General features: G+C 42.0%; 1 protein-coding gene across 7 annotated transcripts in view; it reads right to left on the bottom strand.

Moving 5' to 3' along the window:
* The window catches only part of PLCH1 (phospholipase C eta 1), a 944,957-nt gene that overhangs the window by 375,237 nt on the left and 551,287 nt on the right, over positions 1-18,433 (bottom strand). The window lies entirely within an intron of this gene.

Here is an 18,433-nt window from a genome sequence, read left to right as displayed (position 1 = left end):
GCTAGAATCTGCGTTATGGGGCTAGCACTTAATGTACTTACTGAACAAGTCGATAAACACAATTGTGATAGACAAGGTATTATTCTCTCACCCTTGTCATGACCTGTCATTTTCATTGTTATTTTATATAACACGGAGGGAAGACTGGTTGGGTGACCTATTGAATAGGCTATGAGCTACTTCAATTTAGCAGAAAACACCCGTGCCCATACTTACAATTCTCCAGGTAGTGATTTTAACATTAGGATGGGGCTGCAACACTGAGTTCAGAAGATGTGGAAGTCTATGAGGATTAATGTGACTTTCCCTAATGAAAATGGAGTTCATGATTAAGAATAATGGGTGGATCGAGCTTGTAGCACTGCAAATTGTATTTGACATTAAAATAATGAATGTAAGAGTGGTTGGGGATTGGCTGACTTGGCCCACATATGTAGAAAAGTAATGCCCAAACAGATGTTCTGTTCATGCAGAGGACTGGACCCTGGTGAGGATCAGGGAGGTGCCGCCTAGGTTTGAGTCATCTCATAGTCCACCAGTGGTAAATCTCAAAGTATCCACTTCTTTTTTTTGCACCACAAAGGGTGAGCTAATAAGCTGCACCCTCCAGAGCAGCAATGGGTGTGGAGGACACTGGGATGTCTAACTTACTAGCCTAACTCCAGTCGTACAATATTTGGGGAAAGAGCCACTTTCACCCAAAAAGTCCAGGAGGTTCATTTACTATTCTAACTCCAGTACCATAATATTTTAGGCAAAATTGGAAATCTCATAAGTATTTTGAGAGAGGGTTAAATGGAGGCAAAGTTATGTTCATTGAAGAACTGCCCAGAGAGCACCACTCAAGGCAAAAAACTAGAAGTACCAAGTAACTGTGACCAGGAAAGAAGTGTGGTGTGCTCACTTTTTCTGGTGATTCAAACCATACTAAATGCCACAGTGCACAGACTGAGGCCAAATCCTCACTAGATTCCAATCTGCAGAAAATAATCCTATAGTACATGCTGTTCACGAAGTCTGCAGGGTATGGCATAAAATGGGAAGGTTCTTTAGGAGACCACGAATGGATAGAACCAATTATTTAATTTATAGGTAAAGTTTTTGTTTCGCTCGGGCCAGAAGAGCACTACTCTCCAACCTGTGCCTTTGAGAGTTTGGCTGGATTACCATTCCGTGTCTATAGATTGGAGTGCTTGCACTGAAATGCAAGTGGGACCATTTGACATATGGAAAATGAAAAATGCACTCAATCACCACACATTATTTTCCTTATCTCAAAAATGCATTGTATACGGAAAGCAACCCTTTTTTTTTGTATTTTTTAACTGCAGTATACTTTTATATGTTTTGTTAGGACTCCAGTGCATGCCAGTACCAACATCATTTGTACTACTACCACCACTAACATCAGCATCACCCCATCGCTGTCACCAATATCACCATTTCAAATGCCACAAAATTTGAGCATTGTTTACCACATGAAAGCCAGACCTATTGGATTTGCCTGTGCTTCTTTATGTGGTTAGTACTAGCTACAATTATTTCAGTCTATAGTGAGTTTAATTTGATTATTATTGTGATTAGTGTTCATTCACTGAGAATTACATTATGGCTAAAATAACATCAAAGTTTGAAGTCATACTTTAAATCTTTAAAATAATACATATTTTTTCACCGTTGTAACATTCATGCTGATTGAGCTGGTCAAATACCAATTCACCATTCTTATGTGCCAATAATATTAAATATATGATATCAATAATATTGTGAAATATGGGTCAGCTGCACAGAGCTGAGGTACTGGCAACAAAGATAACATTCGAGTGCAACAAGTATTAATTTAGTTACAGATGGGGATCTCTGTAGCCAAAGTGTCTTCCAAGACTACTTAAAAAGTAGTCTGAGAGAAGAACAACAAAGGCTAAATGGATCACCCCACATCATGCCAAATATTCTGTGGTATGAGGGTTGCAAGGCTGCATTTTCCTCCTACATAGATCTCTTTCCTCCGGAGACAGAAAAAACAATGTTTAAATAGCAAAATAAAAGCTAAAATGTTAAAGGTGAATGGTGAAATGAGTCATTTAAACGCATGTTGTAAAAGACAGCCCGGTTTTAGTCCGACAGTCCTACATACATAAGAGTGTTCCATTTAAGAAGGACAGAGTTTTCTGGCTTATGCATTAGAGTAGATGTACATGTTGAAACTGCACATGCATTATGCATTTCCCGACATTTACTATTTTAACTGGAGCAAACCAAAACATAGTAATAATGTAGTTTTTTCAACACATCCTGCATTCCACGCCACAGCAGGAATCCACTGTGTAATTCCTTCTGTGATTCCATGGAGCCAGTGAAAAAACAGAGAGCAGGAAGCCACTTCCACTCACTATATTTAGGGTCGAGCTTGTGCAAATATCCCGCTTGTGAGACACTGTTGTATACAGTAAAGGGTTTGGAGCCTGCCCAAGCTCACCATTTGTCTGCCTCGGCGTCACTCTCCTCTGCAGCTGTTCTAATTCGCCAGTAAAGCCGAAATTTCATTTCTGCCACTTTCTTTGGAGCAGGGACCAAGCACAGCTTAATTCAGTTTAATCACTGCCCGTCCCCTGCTCCCAGCATGATTCAGGTACTATTTTTTTGTTTTTGGCCAGCTAAAACGTCACTTCAGACGTTTTGCTTGCCCTCGAATCTGCCTCGTTTTGCTTTCCCATTGCTGTTTTACTTTTCATCCCCACGCCCTCCCTCACTGCTGCTTCAACCCTCCCCTATTAGTTTGTACACCTGGTGCTCTTTCTCCCCACACACAGCAGCAAATAGCAGGATGCTGCTGGGGAGCTAAGGGTCAACTGTGTAGTCCACTTGAGGGGCAAAGGGTGCACAATCTCATTTTCACTCTCTGAGCAGTTTAGCAAATGCATCAATCCCTCAACTCTTAGGGCCAGATGTAGGAAGCCTAATACCGGTCGGTAACGGCCGATTTTCGGTAAATATACCGTTACCGACCGGTATTTAGGCTTTTGGTATGTAGGGGGCACATTTCAGGATTCGGTAATTTACCGAATCGGTAAAATTACCGAATCGGTAATTTTACTGATTCGGTAAATACCGAATCCTGAAATGATATGTAGGTGACACTCAAACGAGTGATGTGTAGGGAAAAAAATTCGGTATTTAGCACCAAATATATGGTTGTGCTAAATACCGAATACATTGCAAAAAGCAATATTTTGCTGGACTAAGAGTGCCATGTGGCAGACATACATGCCCTTAGGGCATGTATGTGCGCCACATGTGCACACATGCAGGAATCAGGGGTGCAACAGGGTGTCACTGTGACACCCTGCCACCCTTGATTGTGCTCCCCCCATTACCGATTCGGTATTTACTGATTCGGTAATGGTAACTGGCTTCCCAATTGATTCCTATGGGCCAATGGGAAGGCATGCATCATTACCGAATCGGTAAATACCGATTCTAAATTACCGACCCATTCCGAATCGGTAAATATTACCGATATATTACCTACATATCAATTACCGCTTCATAAATACCGAATCGGTAAAATTCGGTATTTATGAAGCGGTAAATGTTAGGCTACCTACATATGGCCCTAAGTTACTACACTGCGGCCAACTCTGGAAATGGAATGGTGGCTGCTGGTAGAGCGTTTCATTGCAATAGCCACACAGGAGCATTTTCACCTGCAGGGCAGGCACTTCATACAAGTTTATACTTTTCTACGGTGTATTTAAAACTGTTGCGAGGCAAAAGTCTCTATCTGCTGAAAAGGCCCGTTTTGATAGAAATATGGTTTTAAATGGGCAGGAGAGTGTTTGTAAATAGCAGCACCGCAGCTGAGTCTCAACTACCACCAATCCAGTGTTTTTCCAGTCTCTTCCTCATTCTGCCCGTAGTACTGCCCAAGATAACTCATTCATAACGAGGTGGGAGTTTTGTGAATCATTGTCACGTGTCGCTGAACTTTGAGGTATTTTGCTGGAGAGTGGCCCCTCCACCCGTGACCCGTTACCGTGGTTTTAAATGACATAGGCTTCAAGGTTCCAAGCCAGCTCCAAGTAGATCACCTTCTTCAGGCATCAGAATGTAGTGACTTTTGGGTCTCTGGTTGGAGCTGGAAGGGAGGCTCTGATAGATGTTTCCATACATATAGTATGTAGTACACACAGCGCTGCTCTCTGTGGTGTATTTTCAACAGGGAATGTCATCCACAAGAATGAGTCTTCAGTTTTCTTACACTGAAACAGATGCATCTAAAGATCATTAGCTAGCTGAGGTCCAACTAGTGCACTTTGAGACAGTGCTAATGCAATCCTCCCAAAAAACACAAGATTCATAAAAATGACTGGGTTTAGTCCAGTAGAGTAGCAAAGATGCAGTAGGATAGTAAAATACATCAATTGTCAGGGTTCAATGGGCCACTTAGGGCTCTGTGCCCCAGTACCACAGCATGTGCAGTAACAATGGCAGTCACACCCTTGGAAATCTGGGCCTCTGTAGTCATCTTAACAGTGCCACTGCACTCTACCCTGCACCACTCTACTATATGTCACTGCACTCTACGCCATTGTACTATATGCTACTCTAACCTACTCTGCACCACTGTAATCTATGTCCCTGCTCTCTGCACCACTTTACTCTTCGCCACTGCATTCTATGGCGCTATGCACACTGAACTCTCTGCCACTACTCTGCGCCACTCTACTCTGTGCCACTGCACACTATGCCACTGACCCCTCTACTCTATGCCACCACACTCTACGCCACTCTAATCTACGGTCCACCACTGCACTCTACTCCACTTTACTCTATACATCAGTACTATACCCTGCACCACTCTATTCTATGCCAATGCACTTTACTTTATTACGCAGCACTGCACTCTACACCACTCTAGTTTAGACCACTCCACACCACTCTATGCTACTACTCTATGTCCCCCTACCCTGCACCACTTCATTCTACGCCACTTCACTTTACTCTGAAACAATCTACTCTATACCAGTGCACTCTATGCCAGTCTATGCTGTGCCACTCCACTCTATGCCACTCCACTCTATGCCACTGCGCTCTCCGCCACTCTACTCTAAAACACTGCACTCCACCAAATGTACTCTACATCATTTAACTCAAAGCCAACACACTCTACACCATCTACTCTGCACTACAGCACTCTACACCACTATAGTCTACTCTGCAACACTTTACACAACTGCACTCCATGCCACTGCAAACTATGCCACTGTACACCATTGCACTCTATTTTACTTTGCACCACTGTACTGTATGCCACTGATCTCTATCACATCTAATGTGCAACACTCTGTGCCACTGCTCTCTACAGCACTCTAGTCTGCAACGCTCTATGCTACTGCAGCATATGCCATTGCACTCCACACCAATATACTCTACACCACTGCACTCTAAGACACTCTACTCTGCAAAACTGCACTCTTCATGGCTGAACTCGATGCCACTGCACGCTACACTACTCTATTCTACTCTGCACTACTGGATTGTATGCCACTGCTCTCTACAGTCCTCTGCTCTGCAGTACTCTACTCCACTGCACTCTACTCTGTAAAACTGCACTCTCCGCCACTGAACTCAATGCAATCTAAGCCACTGCACTCTATGCCAATCTAGTCTGCTCCACTGTACTATACTCCACTCCACTCTATGACACTATGAATCTACTCCACTACATGACGCTCTGCACAACTCCATCCATGCCACTCCATACCACTTTCTTCCACTCTATTCTACAACACACTACTCCACTCTACTCCGCTTCACTAATCCAGTCCATGTCACTCCACCACTCAACATCATTCTATACCATTCCACTCCACTACACTACTTCACTCTAGGCCATTCTACTCTACGACAATCTACTCCTACCTTCGGGTGGAATGGCCCTTTCTATTTGCGGTGCTACAACATTTTGGTTTTGGTCCCAAATTCAACTCCTGTACACGCAGCCGGTGGCACATGTAGTGGTCAACGGGCGGGGACCAAGCAGGGCTGCCCTTTGTCCCCTTCTTGTTTGCTTTAATGCTCGAGCCATTGGCGGCGTGGATAAGGAGGGATCCTGAAATACGCGGATTGCGGTGGTCGGAAGGATCGCATCTCCCTTTATGCCGACGACATCTTGCTATATAGGGCATCCCCCAGACCGTCACTCTCCTGCTTGCTTGACATATGCGAGTCATACGGTAGAGTTTCGGGCTACACTGTTAACTGGGCAAAATCGGATTTATATATACTTAAGGGCTCCCCTCCGCACCTGCCCAGGGGTGCCACAATCCAGATCGCAGAAGATGGGTGCAAATATCTGGGTATACATATCACGCCGCAACCCACACTCTACGTAATCGACTGCCACCCCTGAAGAGGCTCCGTAGTGACGTGAAATACTGACACTCCCTGCCACTGACACTCCTGGGCCGAGCGGCCCTGTTCAAAATGATGGCTCTCCCCAGGTTTTTATACGCTCTACAAAACACGCCAATCCCAGTCTCTCACTCCTATTTCAAGTCAATTGAGGCAGAGGTAGGCCACCTCCTCTGGGAAGGGAAGCCTCCCTGCATAGCAATGTGCAAGCTAGTAAGGGGTTGGTACGATGGCGGAATTGCCCTGCCTAACATTCAACTATACAATTGGGCCTCCCAGCTCATAGTGGTTAATCAATGGCTTCACGCCCCACAGGACGAACCAGCATTGCGCATGGATAGGCACACCCTTGGCACAGAAGGAATCCTGGGCGCCCTATACAATAAATCCCGGAAATACGCACTGATTGGCCCCACAGCGTACACCGTGCGCATCTGGTTTATAGCACTTCATGCGCTCAGCTGGGAGGGAGTGATAACACAACACACGCCACTCTGGAAGACCCCAAGGTTGGGCAAGCTACGCAACAGTAAAGGTTTCTTCGATGGGATCTAGTAGGTATATCCAGGGTGGGGGACCTGTGGAAAAAGGGGAGAGTGGTCATATTTGCTCAGCTACAGGCAACGTATCAGATGGCAGAGACGGAGCAATACCGATACCTGCAAATTAAACACGTACTTACGAGGGCCATACCTCCGGGAACTGATCTCCCCAAGTCCTCACCGCTCGAGGATCGATTACCGACGGACAGCCTAACCAAAAATGCAATTTCTCTAACGTACTGTAAATTGGTTAACCATCAGAAAGATCCCACACACAACATTAGAGAAAAATGGCAGGCTGAGGTGGGGGAGATGAACGAGCAGGATTGCCAGGAGGCACTAGCATCCCCGCGCGAAGTGGCAATCCCCTTCAGAATACAGCTCGTGCAACTCAAAATACTGCACATGACGTATTACACTAGAACAACACTTCACAAAATAGGGAGGACTGATACACCACTGTGTCTGCGGGGCTGTGGGTTGGTGGGCACCTTTTACCACACATTGTGGGATTGTCCCAAAATCATACAATTCTGGGGGGCTGTTATGGCTACAATCACTCAGGTATGTGGCTTCAGCATCCCACCTGAACCAAGGAGGTGCCTTCTCAACGTGTGGGAGCCAACAGACCTTAACCATGCGGCGCAGGACTGGGCGACCCTGGGTATCACACTGGCTAAGCGGAACATTGCTCAACATTGGGAAGCACAGACGGTCCCCTCTCACCAGCAGTGGTGTCACGATCTAGACAGTGCCATGGTAGTGGAAAAGGTGGAATTTATGCACAGAGGGTGTCCTTGAAAATGGACGCGAGTGTGGGGGAAATGGAACGCATTTTGAGGGAACATATGTGCCCCTCCGCCTGAAGAATCTGACCCGGAACTGAGTGACTAACGAACACTGATGATGTTCCCCGTGGGAGAATTGTTATTAACTGTGAAGATGGGTACATTGGGAAAGTTGGAGAAGCGAAAGTACATATATTCTGTCCGCTCTAAAGCACTACCTTGTACAATGTATGGACCGATAAATACATGTGTTTGTAATCAGCAATGTTTTATGCAAATAACAATAAAACCTTTTTAAAAAAAAAAATCTACTCCTATCTACACCACTCTACTCTACAACACTCTAATCCACTCTACATACCACCCTCCAAGTCACCCCATTCTACACTACTCCACAACACTCTATGCCCCTCCACTCCATAACACTCTACACCACTCTAAACCCTTCGCTCTCTCCACAACACTATGTCACTCCACCCTACACCACTCCATGACACTCCATGACTCCGTTACTCCATAACACCCCACTCTACTCCACGCCACTCTCCTTCAGCCATGCTGAACAGCTGCCAAGGTGTTGTACAACATGGCTTAAACATATTGGCAAAGCCAATAGCTCTTGCATAGGCAAGACCTATTGGCTTGGCCAATGCTTGTTACATTTTACCAGTACTTAATGTCAGCTGAAAGCTGCAGGTGGGGCCCATGGCACTCATTTTTGGGGACAAGGCGCATATTTTACCTCATCACATTTTCACACAGAGCAACAGAGAGAAGAAAACAAAAGGGGGGAAGAAAGAAAGAAAGATTAAGATGAAAAAATAGTGACAAAGGGTCAAAGCAAGGATGAAAACGACCCTGAAAGAGTGAGATAAAGGAAGAGGGAGTGCCTGGTGATGGATGAAAGAGGTATGAGGTGGAATCAAGACTATGGAGCCTTGGTATTCGGCACCCCAGATATTGGCAGACCTGGCAGCGGGCTGCTGAGCAAAACTTTAGGTCCCGGCACATATTCTTTTATAAATTAAGCCTGCATTTAATTATTATTACAACTGCTGATTGTGCAACAAGTACTGACAATTTCATGCACATACCAGAGGTCATTCAATAATCCTTAAAAACTTTATTTTCATGCATCGATCGTAAAAGGGGGAGATTTTGACAGAAATGCACATCACAAAACCAATCTAACACCTCTCCAATGACACGCCTTATATGTCCAGGTGGTAAACACTGTCCTGTAAAAGCATGCAGAAGAAAGATAGATTTGAAGACATGTTATTTGTTCAACTAATATGAATGTGATTTTTTAATAATAATATTAATATTATTTATTAACGTGCTAGAAATATGTAGGATGTAAAATTCTCACATTAAGGAGTTCTTATTGATCAATTTGATATTCCTATATGAGTGTGAACAATTAATAAGACTAACATTTGAAACAATATGAATTAATTTGTTTTTCATGTGTAAATTTATTTAAACAAATGTAATTTCATGTAATAACGTGCACATCGAAAATGGCAAAAGAAAAGTAGGTGTTAGATACATTTCAAAAAGGTTAATTTTTATTGTCTAACATGTATTTTACATATGTATAAGTGGTTTAACCCATAAATGAAATTTATTTTTTGTTTCATAATTTTTTAGAAAGAATTTAAGATGCATGAAAAACATGAGTACATATAGAATATCCTAGAATAACATGAATTTATATAAAGTAACAATAAACAGGGAATTCTTCAATATTATAGGGGAAGAAAATAGGGGATAAGTTTAGTACAAAGAATAAAAAAATGAATGATAGGAATTGAAGATGAAAAGAGGGAAGGGGATGTGATAGAGGATTCCTAAATGGATAAACAGAAATTAAAGAAATATATATGTACATATAAATATATATAGATAAAAGGGAAAGAATATGAAGAGAGCAGAAAAGAGTAGACTCCTTACCCGGATAAAGTAATAATATAGGAAAAAGAGAAAAGAAGAACGCAAAGATATAGGGTTAAAGGTGGTATGAGAAGAGTGGGAGGAATTCAAGGATCCTGGAGAAAAGCAGCCCTCACTTACTGGAAAATGTCCTCTCGATCCTGCCATCTGTATAGAATACGTTCATGGGAAGCCGTTTGAATCATTGCTACCATCCATTCTTCCTGCGAAGGCGATTTCCAATGCCGTAGAATGCAGATTTTAGCTGTGGAAAGTGCGGTGTGCAAAAGACGACGTTGCAGAAGTGTAATGATAGGAAGACTTCTAGAATCATGTAATAAATTGAAGGAAGGAGTGAGAGGAGTACTAAGGGAAGAGATTAAACCCTGAAGAGTGTTCCCTACATGTGTCCAAAAACCTTGCATGGAGGGGCATTCACAGAGTATATGAGGAAGGTCACAATTGACTCTAAGACATCTCCAACATTTAGAGTGTGGTAGTAGTCCTGCTCTTTCCAATTTTGGAGGTGTCCAGTGCCAATCGTGCAAAGTTTTGAAAAGGCAGAACTTCAGACGAGCCGCTTGGGTACCTTTGTCAAGGGCTTGTAACGTATCTGACCAGTCATCTTCTTCAATAGTGATGTGTAGATGCTCTTGCAATTTCTCTTGGAGAGCTTTAAGACATGGTTGTGAATATAGGCGATGAATCAGAACACCATATAGACCTGACAACACCCCTTTATGTCTACCCCCAAGTAAGAAGATAATCTAGAATTGGTGAAGAATTCAAAGTCCAGGGAGGGGAACCAAGACATCTTTTGAGACAGTGCTGCAGCTGCGAGTGGCGCGTGGTCTGGTGTGGTGGGAGACCAAACTCTTCACTAAGCGAATCAAAATATTTTAGCTCTCCATTAAGGATAACTTGATCAAGTGTTTGGATACCTCTTGATTTCCAACTAGCCCATTGGAGCACTTGACCATTTATTCGGATACTCTCATTGCCCCAAAGTGGAGCTTTATAGTATAAGCGGTGGGCGACTCGGAGAAGACGATGTGCTTGTTGCCACGTTTGATAAGTAGCTTGCATCACTGGTTGCGGGGGTGAGGGAGGAATGTGGAATTCGGATCCATAAAGGAAATCAAGGCCATCGCTTCGGTTAAGTAAGGAGTGTTCCGTTGTGACCCACTGTGGAGGATCAGTCACACCCAGAAGTAAATAAACTAATTGTGTAAGGTGTAAAGCTAAAGAATAATGTTCTAAGGATTGTAATCCCAAACCACCACAAGAGCAGCGAGCCAATAATTTAGAAGCAGCTAGACATGGGCGTGTGTATCCCCAGACGAAAGGTTGAATTCGGGCATCTACTCTACGAAGTGTAGATAAGGGAACAAGAATTTGGCTTGTACCCTTCCCCACATGGAAAAACCCGAGAGAAACTATTTTGCAAAATCAGTTTCCATTTGTGTTATAAGGGGTGAGAAATTGTCTGAAATCATACTTGACAAACCTCTATTGACCAGAACTTCCAAATATTATAATTGGTATGATTTCCAACAAAAGAGATACCCATCAATTGATGCTTTGGTGGTACCGGAAGAAATAGGAAGAGCCTCACTTTTATCCCAGTTCACTTTGTAACCAGAGTGGGTCACAAAACCATCAATGATCATAAGTAAAGCTGGTAAAGAATGAGGGAGATCTTTTAACGTGAGGAGAATATCATCGGCATACAAGTATAGCTTAGAAGTACCACCTGCTATAGGTATGCCTTGAACATGTGGTGAATGCCAAATGAGTGAGGCAAGAGGCTCTGTCGCTAGTAAAAATACAAGGGGGGGAAGAGGGCAACCATTTCGGGTACCCCGTTGTTTTGAAAAAGGATCGGAAAGAAATCCGACACAGTTGACTTGGTCGGTTAGAGTGTCATATAAGAGTCGAACTTTAGAGATGAATTGATCACCTAGGCCAAAACGTTTCATAGCTGCAAAAAGGTATTTTCAGTCAACACAGTAGAATGCTTTTTCTGCACCCAGTGAGAGGGCCGTAACATCTTCCGTCATCTTATCTGCAGACCATGAAGTGTGAGCTAGAGTTCGGGGGTGATTCCTGGAGGAGAGACCTGGGTCAAAACCAACCTGTGAGTGATGTATGAAAGAGGGAATAACTTTACGTAGACGTGCCGCTAAGATGCTTGCTAAAATTTTGACGTTACTATTTATGAGTGAGATGGGCCGGTAACTACTACAAGCAAGGGGTCTTTACCGGGTTTGGGGATAACCGCGATCAACCCTTTGTTAGAAAAAGTGCCAAGTGAATGCGTTTGAACCACCTCATGAATGGCAGAAAATAAAGTATTAACGTTTCTGTCCCGGTCCATTTGTAAAATTCTGCAGGGAAGCTGTCCTCACCTGGAGATTTGTGATAAGGCAGTTTGGTGATGGCTGCATCAATTTCTTCTTTGCTAATATCACCACCAAGCAGGGCTCTGCCTTCATCCGTGAGGCAAGGGAGGTTGATATCAGCCAAATATGAAACTTTTTGGTCTTCAGTTACTGAAGTTTCAGGGGTATAGAGTTTTTTATAAAAGGTTGCACAAGTGTTTACAATATCCTGTGGTCTCGTAAGAATCTCTCCTCTTTCTGAACGTAATGTAGGAATGGCCATGGCTGCCTCACATTGTTTCAATTGTGCTGCCAGCAAACGACCTGCTTTTTCTCCTTGTTCATAATGTCTGCCCTTTAGGCGTTGAAGAGCGTACTCCGCTTTGGAGGTGTATAAGTTATTAAGCGCCAATTTAGCAGGTTCAAGTTTTCAACGGTTGGATATTGTGGGATGAGATGTGTATAAATGTGCGAGGGAAGTATTTTGAGCTTACAATTCTGTACAACCTAGGGACGCAGTCTTATTGTCCTCAGCAGCATATCTCATCAATTGACCACAAATAGTTGCTTTGGCGGCTGCCCAAACAATTCTGCAGGAAGTAACAGATGACTTATTGACAGCTAAATAATCAGAAATATGTGAACGGAGTAGAGTTTTACCTTTGGGAGGGCGGTACCTTTCGATATTCATACACCATGGTTTACGGCCTGGGGAAGTTAAACCCTTTTCTAGAGTAATAAGGGGCATGGTCTGATATTGCAGCTTCTAAAATACGGGATTCAGTAGTGATTGCAACCACTGAATGCGAAATAAGAAAAAAGTCTATCCTGGATTGTGTACCGTTGGTAGAGGAGAGAAAGGTGTACTCCTGGTCAGAAGGATGACAAAGACGCCAATGGAACAAAATGAGTGTAGTTGCGCCAATGGTCCATTAGTCCATGGTGTGATGTTATGTCTCCCAGCAAGGATCTGTCTCCCTAATTACACCTATTCAGGGGACCCGTTCTGTCAGTTATAGCATCCCGGGCAAGGTTCCAATCACCACCAATAATATAAATAGATGCACCAATTTCTACCAGCAAACGATTCAGCCTGAGAAAGAAAGTGCTTTTGGCTCCTTTTGGAGTATAAACTGAGCCCACACAGAGGATCTCATCTCCTATTTTCAGTTTTGTAAAAATATATCTACCATCTGGATCAGTTCAGGTCTTGATTATGGTAACAGGTAAAGATTTGTGGATTAGAAAAGCTACACCACCCTTCCGTGGATGATTCTCGTTAGGAGGAAGTTGTGTCATCAGCCCACAGTGAATGACTTTTCCAACCCAATCTCATCATAGCTTATGTATTCTAGTGCATCTAAATGAGATTCTTGAAAAAGAGCAATGTCAGTTTTTTTCGCTTGTAGATAGGAAAGTACTTTCTTGCGCTTAATAAAGTGCGTTAGCCCATAAACATTCCACGTGATAATGCGTAGCAGATGGGAAGAAGAGGAAATATTCACAGCCATGTGTATGTTAGTAGATAGGATATCAAGTTAGGTGTATAGGAGTGAAGAATAGGAAAATAATCTGTATAGGGGACAAAAAGGGTGAAAGCAGTAAGGAAAAAAGGTTCCGGGCAAGAGAAGAGAATGAGTGTAGTTTCTTATGAATGTATAGGAAAATAAACAAAGAAACAAAAATAAAATAAATGAAATTATAAAAGGACTGGGTAAAAGAAAGAAAAAGAGAAATAAGGGTAGATAAACTGCACAGGGAAAAAGTGCAGTATAAGGGGAATAGAACTTTTCACTGCAGAACCTAGCTTTCGAGCTATGCGCGCCGGGGTAGCCCCCCACAGCGAGAAGCATGGATAGAGTGCATAGGTATGACAAATTATAAACAGTATTAGATGAACTTGAGAATATGGAAATGAGTAAATAATCAGATAGTATAATATGAGATACATGATAAGTAGAGAAAGGGGGTAACGGAGGAAGTAAGTATTAAATAGAACCGTTATGAGACTTAATAACAATTAAATAGTATAATAATTAAATGTTGACACATTTAAATCTTATTGCAATTAATTATTCTAAATATAGTATACCAAAGTAATCTATTAGGCAAACAATTTTGAGTAATTTTACTTAAATAGAAGTAGAAAAAAGAGAAAGGAAATATAGAAATGATATGAGGAATAGTGAAAGAAAAGAAGAACAATGCATATCAGCTTCCAAGTATTGTGCTCCAGAGCAATCTGAAGAAGTAAAGAAGAAAATCTGAAGTATTTGAAATTTGAAATATAGCCTATATAAAGGACAGTAAATCAACACCTAAATAACATTAACAGTAATTTAAACATCGATCTAGTTGAATAGCATAATATCTCAATAATAAAATAAGTTAACATTATAATAAGGAAATAATATCAGAAATACTTATTATAAAGAGGGAGAAGAGTAACAATTTAAGAGGAAAATACAAGTAAACAGAATACAATACATAACCTTAAGACAGTAATTCATATGTATAGTCCAATTCTTAATTTATAGCATTTCAAAGGATTGTAGCAATATTAACAGTGCAATCAGATAAAAGGTTTCATAACACTATGAGAATGAACACAAGGAAACTGTGATATGTGTAAATACTAAAAGAGAGAAGATAAAGAAAGATCAAGAATAAATTAGAATATATTAAAAATTATAGTACGGACATTTTACAGCAAATAATGTACAATTGAGTAAATAAATATGTAGATACTCATCAGGTCGTGACTTCAACAGGAAGTAGGATATTACTCTCCTATCTGTTCTTCAAGATTTCAACAGTAAAGTAGTAAATCAAGTTCAAAGAACATCGTCGTCAAGTGATGGTGGAGGCTTAAGTGGAGAGCATGATTTGTCTCTGTCTCTTTCCTGCGTAAGAGCAGCTACTGCTTAAAGAACTTGAGCTCGATCACCAAGCGAGCGTATATGTTTATCTAGATCTCTTCCCCTACTTTGGGAACGACCTGGGTTACGCAGGATGTGGGGGATCTTTTTGGAGGTTGATGAAGAAAATGAAGATTGGGCCTCAGGTAGGAATTCAGTATATTTCATATGTTGAGGAGAGATGCTGTCCAGAAAGCGTCAAAGGTCATCTTGATTAAAAAAGTCTTTGGATATGCCATCCTTAGTAATTTGCAGCCGTGCTGGTTCAAAAAGACCATATTTGATGTCTAACTGGGATAAGTGAGGTCGAAAAGAGAGAAAAGCTTTACGACGGTCATTTGGTCTCTTGAAAAGATTGCAGATACTCGAATCTTATGACTCTCAAATATGTATGGACCATGTGCATGTGCCACTCTGATTAACTGTTGAGCTTTTTCATGCCGCAGAAAACAAACAAGTGTACATGGTTGTATATTCCTCCCTCCTTTACGAGGACCGATACTGTGTGCTCTCTGCATTTCTACTGGAGGGTCAAAAGTGAGACCTGTAATCTTCGGGAGAGCTGCTTTAAGAAAGGATTTAGCATCTGATCCTTATATTCCTTCCGGGAATCCAAAGAAGCACACATTGTCCCGATGATTTCTATCTTCCAAATATATCACTTTGCTTCTTAAGAAGAGAAGTTCTTGGTCTCAGACGTGTACATTATGAAGACAATTCTCAACTGTAGCTACATGTTCAGTGAGACCACCAAGCCGATTCTGGAATCCCGCAATATCAGATAGTATGGATTTAGTCTCCGTCGCAAGAACAGAGATAGACGTCTCCATTCCTTCCAAACGTCGTCCGACCACAGTAATCTCTTGGAGTATTTGTTCCATAGTAGAGTCTGGCGCAGATGTCATCATAGGATTATGTTATTTTAGAGCTGTGGAGGGAGTGTTGCAGATTTCTGAGTCCGCGCGTCTCAGGCTTAGTATTTCAAAATTGGAGGGCTGTTTTGAAGATTTACCTGCTGCTTTTCCAGAAGGCATTCCAGGTTGTCATTGTGTAAAAGCCTTTGACAGGTAACTAGATTCTTTACAGCTGGATGGGCCTCTTAAGTAAGGCTTTTCATACTAAAATAGAGGCATCACAACCATGGGCCATATGTAGGTACAACGTGTTTTGCGATTCTCTAATTGCAATTTTTAGGGAATTGCAATTAGAGAATTGCAAAACTGAATGTAGGTAGGATTAGCAAAATGTTTTGCGATTCCCACCTATTCCTTATTTGCGAATCCCAAATTGAGATTCGCAAATAAGGAATACCTTGCCATTCATTCCTATGGGCTAGAAGGCCCATAGGAATGAATAGGAAGACATTCTCAATTTGAGATTCTCAATTAGAGAATCGCAAATTGAGAATGCAATTTCAAGGTTGCAAGGGTGTCAATAGGACACTCTTTTGCACCCCTTGAAATAAACATGTGTGCACATGTGGCGCACATACATGCGCTAAGGGCATGTCTGTGCGCCACATGGCACTTTGAAAAATGCAAAAAAGTGCATTTTTCAAGGACATCGCAAATTACCACCAACCTGAGGTTGGTGGTAATATGCGATTCCTTAAGCCAAAATTGCACAACTTGGGTGCTTCCTACATTGCATTTAAGGAATCGCAATTTGGGATTCCTTAAATGCATTAGCAAAATAAGGAATCGCAAATTTTGCGATTCCTTATTTTGCGTGTGGGTTTTTGTGTGCTACATAGCACACTGCCCAAATTGCAATCGCAAATGCCGAAATTCGGCGAATTTCAGCATTTGCGAGCGCAATTTGCCTTCCTACATATGGCCCTATATCAGTTATTTTATACTGGCGCACATAAATCACCTCAGAGCAGCATCAGGAGTAAACACCAGTGTATGTAACTCAGTTCTAGAAGCACTGGCCAGTTTGGTATAAGGAAATAACAGGCCTGCGATCTGACAGAAGAGTGGTGAGAGCCCAGATTGTCAAATTCACTTCAATAGTATTTATATTGGTTTGTTACCTCCTGGCAAAAAATGAGGTAGCCTCAAGCGTTTGTCACTTGATGACAGAAAATATTACTCACTTCAAATCAACATCAGGCAGTGATAATGAATTCAGGCTCATGAAGCTCCACATGGTATGCTTCAAATTAGTAAATCAGTGCACTCCTGTTACTTAATACAAAAGAGCGTACTGAAAAAAGGAGCGTTATAAAGTAGTAATACTGCTATAAGTTGTCCGTTATTCATTCATCAAATATGCATGGTAAGAACTTATAGTTGTGGAAATTTATAAGGTACTTTTCTAACTAGGCAACAGCAGTGCACCTAGTTCAAAGGCAGTTTGGTTCCAGTCATCTCTGCCTCAACAATGTAGCAAATGTTCAGGGGAGCTTGCCAATAAAGAAAGTTACTTCAGAAAGGAAGCGTTATAAAGTAATAATGTTGCCACTAACTAGCAACAGTCAACTGTGGTTCAAATGCGTCACAGTTCCAGGCAGCTTCACTTCATCAGCACAGCAGACATTCAGGGAGGCTTTAAGAGCAGTGAAAATTGCCCGGTAGAGACGCGTTATAGGGCAACAATGTCGCAACAAGTTGTCTGCTCACTCTCACTGAAGACCAACGAGACGGCAGAGAGAAGAGTAATATCTCCTCAGTTACCTCAGGTGCTTGACAGAAGCTTGACAGAAATGCGGTAGAAATATCCAGGCAACCCTTGTGCTCCAATACGCCATCGCCACGCACATTCCTCCTCACCTATTCCAGGCGCTTCTCGCCATTAGAGAGCCATTCACCACGCTAAGGGAAGTGCAAGCCCAGACTGCTGTGTCAACTCAGCGTTGGAGTGTGGCGGCCGGTGTGAGACACATCTCCGTTTCTAAGGAGAGAAGCATTCTTCAGCTTCAACGAATGTCGCGTTGTGGAGCTGTGCTATTCACACAATGTTATTTTCTTAAATAAGGGTGTCATCCAGGAATTGAAGGCTCTTTGCCGCCATCCGGGGCTCCCCACAATGCAGAGCTCTGGGATCAGGCAGCCATCTTGCGTCGCGGCCAAACCCCTCCCCATTAATGAAATTTAGACAAATTATTAGTTATATGTACACAATGGTACTTATACATTTTAAGAGTACCCTATACTTACATGTATTAATTTCAACCACATAGAAATGTTAATAATGCATTAATGATATATTTTAACTTATATGCTTGAGCTTCCTTTTAATGTGTGATTCACAATTAACATGATCTGGTTGTATATTAGCTTAAATTCATGTAGACCTTTTTCTTTCAGTGAAATCACAGACTAGTATTACCAGAGCGTATGGGAAAATTCCACTGTATTGCCAGTGGTATGGAAATAATAATTGTTTCCTTTGACATCTCCTGTACTGAGCAGTGCATTTGCTACAACTTTTGCTACATTCTAGAACAG

Source organism: Triturus cristatus, chromosome 11 (assembly GCF_964204655.1).
Source record: "Triturus cristatus chromosome 11, aTriCri1.1, whole genome shotgun sequence".
Classification (NCBI taxonomy): Eukaryota; Metazoa; Chordata; class Amphibia; order Caudata; family Salamandridae; genus Triturus; species Triturus cristatus.
The sequence above is the reverse complement of the archived record's forward strand: the minus strand, read 5'-3'. Positions and strand labels throughout refer to the sequence as shown.